The 12,287-nt window shown below is 42.3% G+C and overlaps 1 pseudogene; it reads left to right on the plus strand.

Moving 5' to 3' along the window:
- The first annotated feature begins 1,399 nt into the window (after positions 1-1,399).
- On the plus strand, positions 1,400-6,451 carry LOC147748581 (arf-GAP with coiled-coil, ANK repeat and PH domain-containing protein 2 pseudogene; annotated as a pseudogene).
- The last annotated feature ends 5,836 nt before the right edge of the window (positions 6,452-12,287 follow it).

Genomic DNA, 12,287 nt, shown 5'->3' on the forward strand with positions numbered 1-12,287 from the left:
TCCTGCCTGTGCCTGGACAATATAGAGGACATATACACACCAAACATCCCCACATTTGCACGTTTTGAAAATTGGCAGTAATTTACAAATTACACCGATGAGAAACTTAACAACATGCTCAAGAATGGTACATGCAATTCCTCACATTCTAGTCTAGAGGGATGGCTAGTGGTGCCATTGGATACTCATGGTTGTCATTGAAGAACTCAATTTGTTTTTTCAATTGTTGACCATGTAACACCAGTTGTATGACAAATAGGTGTAGCTCCATGCAGCTAGATTCAGAGACACAGATGGCAAAACATTTATTTTTGCAAATTCATTGGCTTTGGAAGAAGATTAAATTAAGATTTGTGCTTATGTGTTCCTTTGACTTTAACGTGATGTCTTTTTGGTGATGTTTAAGTCTATACTGCTGTTCCTCTGTATGAAACGTGGCCTTGGACCCATCCCTCTTACTGCAGACCTCAATTACTCATAATGGTTTCCCTGTGCAAGGCCCACGGATGGAGCATGTGTGAAAGAAAAAAAATATGTCCCAAAAGTAAAAACTGTCAATCAAGAGATGTATTGATCTATTGGTTTTCGGACATTAAAAACATCTTGTTTTACAGAATCCACAGTCCTAATTAAGGTATCTCTGAGGTGTTAAATAATCTGTAACACGTAACAATTTACTGCATACTGTTTGAGAAAATCCAATAAATAAAATTAAAAAAATAAATAAATCTGTAACACGTTCAATAGTATATACTAGTTTAGCAGACAGGAATCCCTTACTGACAAAGACTCTGGGGAGCAGGAGTCTCTGTGGTTGCAGAAACATTCCTTTAAAATCGACCTTTGTGACCAGACAATAAATAAAAACAGGTTTGCCCATGTACATGTAGTAAGGACCAACACAGTAGTTGAGTAGAAGCAGGATTTATTGTAGGAACAGGCAGCTACGACCACACTTGTCCACAGCCAGCATACAACTGACTCGCAGTATAACATTCTAGAATTAGTGGCATCCAGTTACCTGGAGACAGGTAACCTAGATACCACAGTACAGAAAAATAACTAAAGACCACTACCTCCAATGATGAATTGCCTTGTTTCTGAAAATGCAAATACATTGGTGGAACCCTGCTGAGGACGACATTCTGATTCTATATTTTGTGTCTATGACGCTCAGACTCTTGCATTGTTGTCCGTTGTCTATGTCTATGTGCGTGTCCGGGAGTCTGGAGTGTCTGCCAGCAGGGACAGTGTTCAGAAGTGGAGGAAGCGCCGAGAGCTGGGCAGCGGTGAGGCAGGCTAAAGTGTGACAGACTTTAACTGCTGTGCTCAGATCCCCGAATCTTGCTGCTGCCTCCTTATTCCTGCTCTCACCTTGATCACCCGTAGGGGTGACAGCATGAAGGTGGCCTTTGATCTCGAGGAGGAGTGCTTGAAGGACTCTCCCCGTTTCAGAGCCGCTTTGAAGGAAGTTGAAGGTGAGGTGACGGAACTGGAAGTGAAACTTGATAAGCTTGTTCAGTTATGTATTGGCATGATTGACGCTGGCAAGGCTTTTTGTGCTGCCAACAAGCAATTTATGAATGGCATTCGGGACCTCACACAGTATAGAAGCAAGGATGTGCTGATTGAGTCTAGCTTGACGAAGTTTTCAGACGGCCTCCAAGAAGTGATCAATTATCACACAATCCTGTTTGACCAAGCTCAGAGATCCATCAAAACACAGCTCCAGATATTTATTAAGGATGATCTTCGAAAATTCAAAGATGCAAAGAAGCAGTTTGATAAGGTCAGTGAAGAAAAAGAAAACGCACTAGTTAAAAATGCCCGAGTTAAAAGAACAAAACTGCACGAGGTGGAGGAAGCAACAAACATCTTAATCGCAAAACGAAAACGCTTCCGACACATAGCTTTGGACAACGTCCTCCAAATCAATGCTCTTCAGTCAAAGCAGAGGTCTGAAATTTTAAAATCGATGTTATCCTTCATGTACGCACATCTAGGCTTCTTCCACCTGGGCTTCGATCTCTTCAGTGAACTTGAACCTGTCATGAAAGAGCTTGGTTCACAGTTGGATCAGCTTGTTGTGAATGCAGCAAAAGAGAAGAGGGACATGGAACAAAAGCACTCCACTATTCAGCAAAAGGATTTCACCGACAATGATCTCAGACTTGAAGACAATGTTGATGAGGCTAATGACATTGTAATGGAAGGATATCTCTTTAAAAGGACCAGTAATACCTTTAAAACTTGGAACAGGCCCTGGTTCTCAATACAAAACAACCAACTGGCATATCAAAAAAAAATGAAGGATAGCCCCACAGTGGTTGTCGAAGATTTACGGCTCTGCACAGTTAAACACCGTGAAGACATAGCAAGACGTTTCTGCTTTGAAGTAGTCTCACCAACAAAGAGCTGTATGCTACAGGCAGACTCAGAAAAGCTGCGACAGGCATGGGTTAAAGCTGTCCAAACAAGTATTGCTACAGCACATAGTGAAAAGAGTGATGAGACGGAGAAGCTGGATAAGACATCTTCACCTTCTACAGGAAGTCTGGACTCTGGCAGCGAGGTGAACGAGGAATTATTTGAAGGTGCAAGTATTGCTACAGCATATAGTGAAAAGAGTGATGAGGCAGAGAAGCTGGATAAGACATCTTCACCTTCCACAGGAAGTCTGGACTCTGGCAGCGAGGTGAAAGAGGAATTATTTGAAGGTGCAAGTATTGCTACAGCATATAGTGAAAAGAGTAATGAGACGGAGAAGCTGGATAAGACATCTTCACCTTCCACAGGAAGTCTGGACTCAGGCAGCGAGGTGAAAGAGGAATTATTTGAAGGTGCAAGTATTGCTACAGCATATAGTGAAAAGAGTGATGAAACGGAAAAGCTGTATAAGACATCTTCACCTTCCACAGGAAGTCTGGACTCAGGCAGCGAGGTGAAAGAGGAATTATTTGAAGGTGCAAGTATTGCTACAGCATATAGTGAAAAGAGTGATGAGACAGAGAAGCTGGATAAGACATCTTCACCTTCCACAGGAAGTCTGGACTCAGGCAGCGAGGTGAAAGAGGAATTATTTGAAGGTGCAAGTATTGCTACAGCATATAGTGAAAAGAGTGATGAGACGGAGAAGCTGGATAAGACATCTTCACCTTCCACAGGAAGTCTGGCCTCTGGCAGCGAGGTGAAAGAGGAATTATTTGACGGTGCAAGTATTGCTACAGCATATAGTGAAAAGAGTGATGAGACGGAGAGGCTGGATAAGACATCTTCACCTTCCACAGGAAGTCTGGACTCTGGCAGCGAGGGGAAAGAGGAATTATTTGAAGGTGAAAGTGCATTACAGCTGATTCAGTGTATTGCTGGAAACTCTGTCTGCTGCGATTGTGGTCTGGCGGATCCGCAGTGGGCCAGCATCAACCTTGGAATCATCCTGTGCATTGAGTGTGCTGGGATTCACAGGAGTCTTGGTGTGCACTTTTCAAAAGTAAGGTCATTAACTTTAGATACATGGGAGCCTGAATTACTAATGCTGATGCTTGAACTGGGAAATCAAGTTATTAATCAAATATATGAAGCTAAATTGAAAACCCTTGGAGTGAAGAAGCCAGACAAGGAAAGTCCAAGACTGGAAAAGGAGGAATATATCAGAGCAAAGTACGTGGAAAAGAGGTTTGTGAATCAGGACTGCGTTGCTTCACACCTTCTTGATGGACAGAAAAGGCCTTATTCTCAGTGCAAGAACGAAGACCCCAAAAGTTCTGAGGAGTCACTGGCATCACAGGATCACTTCTCAACATCTTCCAGAAGTTCAGTGGAAAGCAACAACAGTGGAATCCACTTCAGTTCAGATGGCAGGCGAGAACTTCTTGCATCTACTGTCTTCTCAAACAGTTTGTATGAACCAGTCCTAGAGGTCGAGAAGCGAGATTCTTCAGTATTTCAGGATTCGGAAAAGTTTCATCCAGGGCTGCACCTTTATCGAGCTGCGTATGAGGAAAGCCTTCCTGATATGGCAGAAGCATTAGCACATGGCGCAGATGTTAACTGGGCGAATGCAGAGGAAAACAACGCAACACCACTCATTCAGGCTGTGCATGGGGGTTTTTTGGTCGCCTGTGAGTTCCTGCTGCAGAATGGCGCCAATGTTAATCACATGGATCTGTGTGGCAGAGGACCCCTGCATCATGCAACTGTTTTAGGGCACACTGGTCAAGTCTGCTTATTTCTGAAGCATTGGGCAAATCAGCATGCCATAGATGAAGAAGGAAAAGACCCCTTGACTATTGCAGTTGAAGCTGCAAATACTGACATTGTAACACTGTTGCGAGGGGCAAGAATGAATGAGGAGATGCGGGATAAGACATCTTCACCTTCCACAGGAAGTCTGGCCTCTGGCAGCGAGGTGAAAGAGGAATTATTTGAAGGCGCAAGTATTGCTACAGCATATAGTGAAAAGAGTGATGAGACGGAGAAGCTGGATAAGACATCTTCACCTTCCACAGGAAGTCTGGACTCTGGCAGCGAAGTGAAAGAGGAATTATTTGAAGGTGCAAGTATTGCTACAGCATATAGTGAAAAGAGTGATGAGACAGAGAAGCTGGATAAGACATCTTCACCTTCCACAGGAAGTCTGGACTCAGGCAGTGAGGTGAAAGAGGAATTATTTGAAGGTGCAAGTATTGCTACAGCATATAGTGAAAAGAGTGATGAGACGGAGAAGCTGGATAAGACATCTTCACCTTCCACAGGAAGTCTGGACTCTGGCAGCGAGGTGAAAGAGGAATTATTTGAAGGTGCAAGTATTGCTACAGCATATAGTGAAAAGAGTGATGAGACGGAGAAGCTGGATAAGACATCTTCACCTTCCACAGGAAGTCTGGACTCTGGCAGCGAGGTGAAAGAGGAATTATTAGAAGGTGCAAGTATTGCTACAGCATATAGTGAAAAGAGTGATGAGACAGAGAAGCTGGATAAGACATCTTCACCTTCCACAGGAAGTCTGGACTCTGGCAGCGAGCTGAAAGAGGAATTATTTGAAGGTGCAAGTATTGCTACAGCATATAGTGAAAAGAGTGATGAGACGGAGAAGCTGGATAAGACATCTTCACCTTCCACAGGAAGTCTGGACTCGGGCAGCGAGGTGAAAGAGGAATTATTTGAAGGTGCAAGTATTGCTACAGCATATAGTGAAAAGAGTGATGAGACGGAGAGGCTGGATAAGACATCTTCACCTTCCACAGGAAGTCTGGACTCTGGCAGCGAGGGGAAAGAGGAATTATTTGAAGGTGAAAGTGCATTACAGCTGATTCAGTGTATTGCTGGAAACTCTGTCTGCTGCGATTGTGGTCTGGCGGATCCGCAGTGGGCCAGCATCAACCTTGGAATCATCCTGTGCATTGAGTGCGCTGGGATTCACAGGAGTCTTGGTGTGCACTTTTCAAAAGTAAGGTCATTAACTTTAGATACATGGGAGCCTGAATTACTAATGCTGATGCTTGAACTGGGAAATCAAGTTATTAATCAAATATATGAAGCTAAATTGAAAACCCTTGGAGTGAAGAAGCCAGACAAGGAAAGTCCAAGACTGGAAAAGGAGGAATATATCAGAGCAAAGTACGTGGAAAAGAGGTTTGTGAATCAGGACTGCGTTGCTTCACACCTTCTTGATGGACAGAAAAGGCCTTATTCTCAGTGCAAGAACGAAGACCCCAAAAGTTCTGAGGAGTCACTGGCATCACAGGATCACTTCTCAACATCTTCCAGAAGTTCAGTGGAAAGCAACAACAGTGGAATCCACTTCAGTTCAGATGGCAGGCGAGAACTTCTTACATCTACTGTCTCCTCAAACAGTTTGTATGAACCAGTCCTAGAGGTCGAGAAGCGAGATTCTTCAGTATTTCAGGATTCGGAAAAGTTTCATCCAGGGCTGCACCTTTATCGAGCTGCATATGAGGAAAGCCTTCCTGATATGGCAGAAGCATTAGCACATGGCGCAGATGTTAACTGGGTGAATGCAGAGGAAAACAACGCAACACCACTCATTCAGGCTGTGCATGGGGGTTTTTTGGCCGCCTGTGAGTTCCTGCTTCAGAATGGCGCCAATGTTAATCACATGGATCTGTGTTGCAGAGGACCCCTGCATCATGCAACTGTTTTAGGGCACACTGGGCAAGTCTGCTTATTTCTGAAGCGTTGGGAAAATCAGCACGCCATAGATGAAGAAGGAAAAGACCCCTTGACTATTGCAGTTGAAGCTGCAAATACTGACATTGTAACACTGTTGCGAGGGGCAAGAATGAATGAGGAGATGCGGGAATCTGAAGGACTATATGGACAGCCAGGTGACGAGACCTACCAAGACATACTCCATGATTTTTCACACATGGCATCTAATAATCCTGAGAAATTAAACCGTTTCCAGCCGTCCGACACCCCAAAGTCTTGAGTGATGTGGAGGAGAAAAAAGTACCCTTGTCCCTACCCACATCTGGTGCTTCTGGAAGTAAAGTGCCTGGTCCCTGGCTCATTGCCTGACTTGGGAACATTTGTTTAAGTACCGAACAGTCTGGGACCTCCTACAGCATTTGATTGACACAATACATCTAGGGATTTTATATGCAGAAAGACACCACAGTGCACCAGGAATTATAAATACCTCAGCCACCAGTCTAGAAAAGTACTCCTTTGCTTTAAATGTATCAAGTTTCCACATGTTCTGACTGTCCATGTATTTCACCTTGTGGTACCTCGGGGGAATGATAAACAGATTTTAAGGTTTATCATTGTAAATCCTAAGTGATGCAGATGCCATGCTACGTAGTGTATGTCAATTCTGGCGCCTGTTTTCCACGTAAAAAACACCAGTACATGTTCAAAAATTGGTTACACTTTCATTCTAGAGGGCAGCTTTTGAATATCTAATTGTAGTTTTCATGTCCTAGTCAACAATGACTAGTTTGCCATTTCAATTTCTTATCATCAATAATGGAGATATCAGTTTTAAAAGATACATTTGGCACATGGTTAAATGGGCCCATGTAGCATTCTTGTTTATAAAGTTATTGACAATTTTTAAAAAGTCTTTAATATTATGAATGGTATGCAACGAGGTTTTCAGAATCCTTGCTAGCACCTTACTTGGATATACTGAAGGTAATTCTTGGAACCAAAGCAGGAAATTGCTAGGTGCATGTGTATGCAAATAGTGCAAATTCAATTGAGTAACTTATCAGGTGCCCATAAGTTCCAGAACATCTGTACATTTCTCACACAGTGGGATTATTGTAGCGTAGTCGATTTTTCCCCAAAACGTTGCACTCCATGCACCTTCTCTTGAAGCATCTCCAGTAGCGACAACCTTTCTCCAAACCCATGTCATTTTGTTCCCCCATTAAATGCAAGGCACGTATTCAACACAAAAAAAAGAAAATACATTTGTACATAATTTTACCATTTTCAAAAAGGTATAGGAAATTCTTCATACTTGAAGGGAAATGTTAAGCAAACAAATGTATGTAAACGTTTTACTTCTTGAAGAAAACGAAATAAACAAAAACTGCATGTTTTAAAACAGTTATTGGCGAGTTCGGTGTTGATTTTTTCAAGCAGTTAGGCAAAATTAATTTACTGCATGAATTTGGGGGTGGTTAATATGACCCTCATTTACAAGAAAATGATGCAGCGTTGCTCCGCAAGCCATTTTGATGTGCAAAGCTGCATCATTTTCAAAGCACATGGATGCATCGTGTTGACAACAATGCAATGCATGCATGTGCTTTCTCCTGCTCTGGCACACGATTGGCTGCCATGTGCCAGCGCAGGCACCCTTGAGTCATTTTACACGGGTGCCTGCATTGCGGGGATGATTGGGAGGCATAGGATTCTGACTCACTCCCAGCTTTTCAAAACATTGTAAATCTGGGAATGTGTCATGTTACATGGATGTTGCGTGGGAACACCCACAACAAACACATGGAATTCCCCTTTCATCCAGAGTAATGTATGAAAGTAATCCATATTTACAAGGTCATAAAAAATTACACTGGGTAACTTTACGTGGCCTTGTAAATATGAGCAGGTACACTGTGCTGCCGGTGTGTTAAAAAAGGTGACGCACTGGTGGCGCAATGGCCTTGTAAATGAGGCCCTATATTTGCAGTGTCTTGGTGTACTCTCGTGGATTCTGCGTTGAAATCTTAATCATGTGTCTTCCCTTTTAGTAAAGAAAGCTTTGCTAGTAACGAAAATTTGTCACAGTTTTCTTTAAAAAAAATTGTATCTGAAGAACCTATGATCAAGCCAAATGTGGAATTCTGAATGCATCCACTCACACAAAAACCCCCACTCCCACAAACACCTTTGTGCACACGTACATATAGGATCAAGTGCTGTGTACATGGTGGCCAAGGTAAGTGGACACCACAGGTTGAATGCAGGAAGGATACAAGGATTTTTTAGCACTCACTTCAGGAAACATAGGCCCTCGTTTATGAGCTCTTTGCAGCGCTGGTGCATCACTATTTTAGAAGCACGAATGGTGCAGTGTCCCTGCCTATATTAACACGGGGACTAAAGTGGCAGAGTCAGTACAAGTCGCAGAATGGAGTGACCACAGCAGGCCTCCCTGACCCACATGGATCCTAATGAGGTAAAATAATACCGCAACTTAAGGTACCAAGCGACCTCTAAGGAACAGTAGAAAGTTACGTTTCCTTTCACATTGGCACATTAGGAAATACCTACATGTACTTTTCACATATAGAGACGCCAGAGATCTCTATACACTCTACACCCTGGTCCTGAAGAAAGCCCATTTGACCGACTGGCGACAAAGGGCTGAAACATGTCGACCTAGATCACACCCCTTAGTGTGAGAGAGTCATAATCACTCTCGGACACCTACATTGTTTTTACTGCCTCCAAAACCAGAACTATTAACCCCTTTACTGCTAAGGCATTATTAGTGATGCCATATAATTTCCATTGAAATCAATGGAAAGTCCATGACGAGTTACCCTTGTCATTAGCGGCGAAGAGGTTAAAATACAAATCTGGGATTGAGAGACTCTTAACTACCTTCACTACTCTCTATCACTGTAACTATCACTGATCACTACTGCTCTTAACAAAGGGTATTACCTCCTGGTGGAGGTTGCATAACAACTAAACCCAATGATTATGCAGATACGTGTGAGGGCTAGCGGAGAATCAAGATATACAGCTTGAATTACCATCAACTACACGTGCATGAGGGTTTTTTAACTGGGACTTGAAAGAACGAACCCCGCATACCCTAGTTATGCAGGACAAGAGATCCTTCCCATTTGATTAGATGATATATTAACAAGGCTGCATAAAGTCACCCTGCATGACTTTTCATGGCCTTGTAAATATGGGACCATTCTACTCATTACTCTGAGTGAAAGGGGCATTCCATGGGTGCTGCTGCGGGTGTTCCCAAGCAACATCCATGGAACCTGACACATTCACAGATTTACAAAATGTGGTAAACCTAGGAATGCGTCAGAATCCTATGACTCCCCAGGGCGGTGCAGAATTAGAACAAAGAGGAGAAATACTTTTATTTCTCCTCGATTTTTGCTCTTTCTATGTGTGTTGCATTCTGCAGCATACATAGAGGAGCAGCCAGCCTTTAATGATTTTTTATATGCAGGGAGGTGTCCTTCTTGCACATAAACAATCATCCCTGCAACCCAGGCACCCTTATACCTTGGTGTCAGAGTGTCTACGTTGGTGTATGGCTGCTGGTGTACACCAGCGCAAGTGAGGACAGGAATGTGCAGCATCTTGTAGATACAATGCATTCCTGCCCTTTTATTTTGACTCACGGCAGCACTGCAGGAATACATGCTATGCTGCTGTGCATCAAAATATAGTAAATGAAGCCCTAAGGGACTAAGTGGAGTTTTTGAGCTTATGCCCTCCATTTATACTGGCAAATTGCATCCCTACTTTTATCAGTAATTTGGCACCACCAGCCCAGTGGCTCCATTCTTCTAGTGCCTTTTTATGATAGCACTGGCCCTGTCAACATAAAGAAAATGCAGGAACTGGTCACATGGAGGAAGTACAATCTTCCTGAGGCGGGGAACAAAAATAATGCTGAACTGTGAACATCAAAAAACATTATTCACATTACCAGTAGGTTGCCATAATTGTCAGCAGTTCTTCCTAAATTTAGCAATAGTAGGACTGATAAAAGCACAAGCATCATTCAGTTGTACAAGGGGAAACCATGGTCACTATTCTACTTCTCACACCCTTATGGTTATCTATTCCTCTCAGAGCAGTGACAGCCTAATAACGTAGAAAAATGCATTGACTGACTTGATATTTCCCTGCCACAGTGTTGGATGAATGAATAAAAGTAGTATGGATGCAAGTTCTGCCATTGCTAGTAGGATTTGAACCACTTTTGAGTTCCGAGAGTTCCAGCTGCCTTTCTTAGAGTGCCTGTCTCCTACAGTATTTTCACCTCTCCTTGAATATTAGAAGGTTAAAACCCCTGCACTGCAGCCTCTATGGTTTAAATCAAGAAAGACTACAGGGTTCAACGGAGAAGAGAGAGGTATGACAAAGGCTAAGTCTCGTTGAAAGTGTGAAAGGATGCACCAATGAGGGGGGGAAGGTATGTATGTCTTGTGATATTGGCGGGAATGTATGCATATGTGTTAGTGAGGGGTATTTGTGTGTAAGGCACATTGAGGCACATATATTTGTGTATGTGGCAGTGCTTGAAATAGGCTGAGCTTGTATCACTGATGGGAGAGGAGTGTGAATGCACCTTTATGGAGGGGGTGTGTGTATATGTCACTATGTATTTGCTTGCATTTGTGTGTTGAGAACACATGATAAAGAGGGTTGTGCTCATTTGGAAGTACCCATGGAATTCACATGTGCTGAAAAGAAAGGGGACATTGAGAAGCTGAAGAACATGCACTAGACTGCAAGAGTGGTTTGTAAAGCAGTGCCTGTGAAAGAGTATATAAGTTATGAGTGTATGTGTCAAGGAGAGTGAGATGTGTGCATGTGACAGGGTGGAGTCAAATATGTGTATAGGACATTAAGGTGCACATGTGTAGTAACAGGCAGGGTGGTGGTGTGTTCACAGAGCAATGAGGAAAAGAGATGTGTGTGGTATGAGGGAGAGCTGTGTCACTAAGGACCAAGAGAACACAAAGGTGAATGAACTGGGCAGTTGAAAGGCAAAGGTACAGGGATGTAGGCCATGAGAGCACAAAGATGGAAGGGCCCAACCCGCTGTTGATTTGACCATGCTGCACAGTTTTTCCTATACAATAACCCTAAGGTACCACCTCAGTGAAAAAACCATAGGTTTCAGCCATGTTATAGTTAGGATTTCACATTTAAAAAACCTTGCAAATTCACAGAAAAAAACATAGGTTTGACACACGTTATAGTTAGTAATTAGCATTTAAAAAACCTTGCAAATTCACTGAAAAAACCATAGGTTTCATAAATGTTATAGTTAGCTGGACATTTCACTTATACTAAACCTTTGAAATTCTCCCGTTATAGTTAGTTCAGCTTACTATAACTTGCGTGCCCACAATGCACTGCTGATGACGTCACATATATCATCACTCATGACATGGTCAGTGACATCACTCATGACATCACTCATGACATCTCAAAGGACATCACTGATGACATCATCCAGTGAATTTTTTTTTCTGAAATTTAAATATGTTTTCTGTATGTGTATCACAAGGTCGATGGAAGAAGAAATAGATAAATTAATGTGTGATTGGATGTTTCTTTATGTAAAAATGATTGCATAACTGACTTATTAAGTGTATCTTAGTGAATACATGTATTAGTGAGTAATGTTTAAATATGTAAATATCTGTACAGTGTCTCACTTTGTCTATAATTGGCTGCATGGGTTGGTGAGTAGCTACATGAGTGTCTATGTGAGTTATTAGTTGGCTTTTTGAGTATCAGTATGAGTGTCTGTGTGGTCTGGTGGGGAGTATTACTTAGCGCATAAATGCATGAATTAGTGACTCACTGTTTGTATGTGTTTTGAAGACAGCATATATGCAGGACTGTATGGGTGGATGAGTGTGTGTATGGGTGTGTTAGTGAGAGATTGACTGTCTCAATAGTATCTTTATGAGTACCTACATATGTTTTAATCCACTAAATTTGAGTATTGATGTATATAAGTGATTATATGTGAGAGTGAGAGATTGAAAGAGTTCCTGTATAAATAAGTATGTGTTTCTGTAACTGATTGT

This window comes from Lissotriton vulgaris, chromosome 1_1 (assembly GCF_964263255.1).
Source record: "Lissotriton vulgaris chromosome 1_1, aLisVul1.2, whole genome shotgun sequence".
Taxonomy (NCBI): Eukaryota; Metazoa; Chordata; class Amphibia; order Caudata; family Salamandridae; genus Lissotriton; species Lissotriton vulgaris.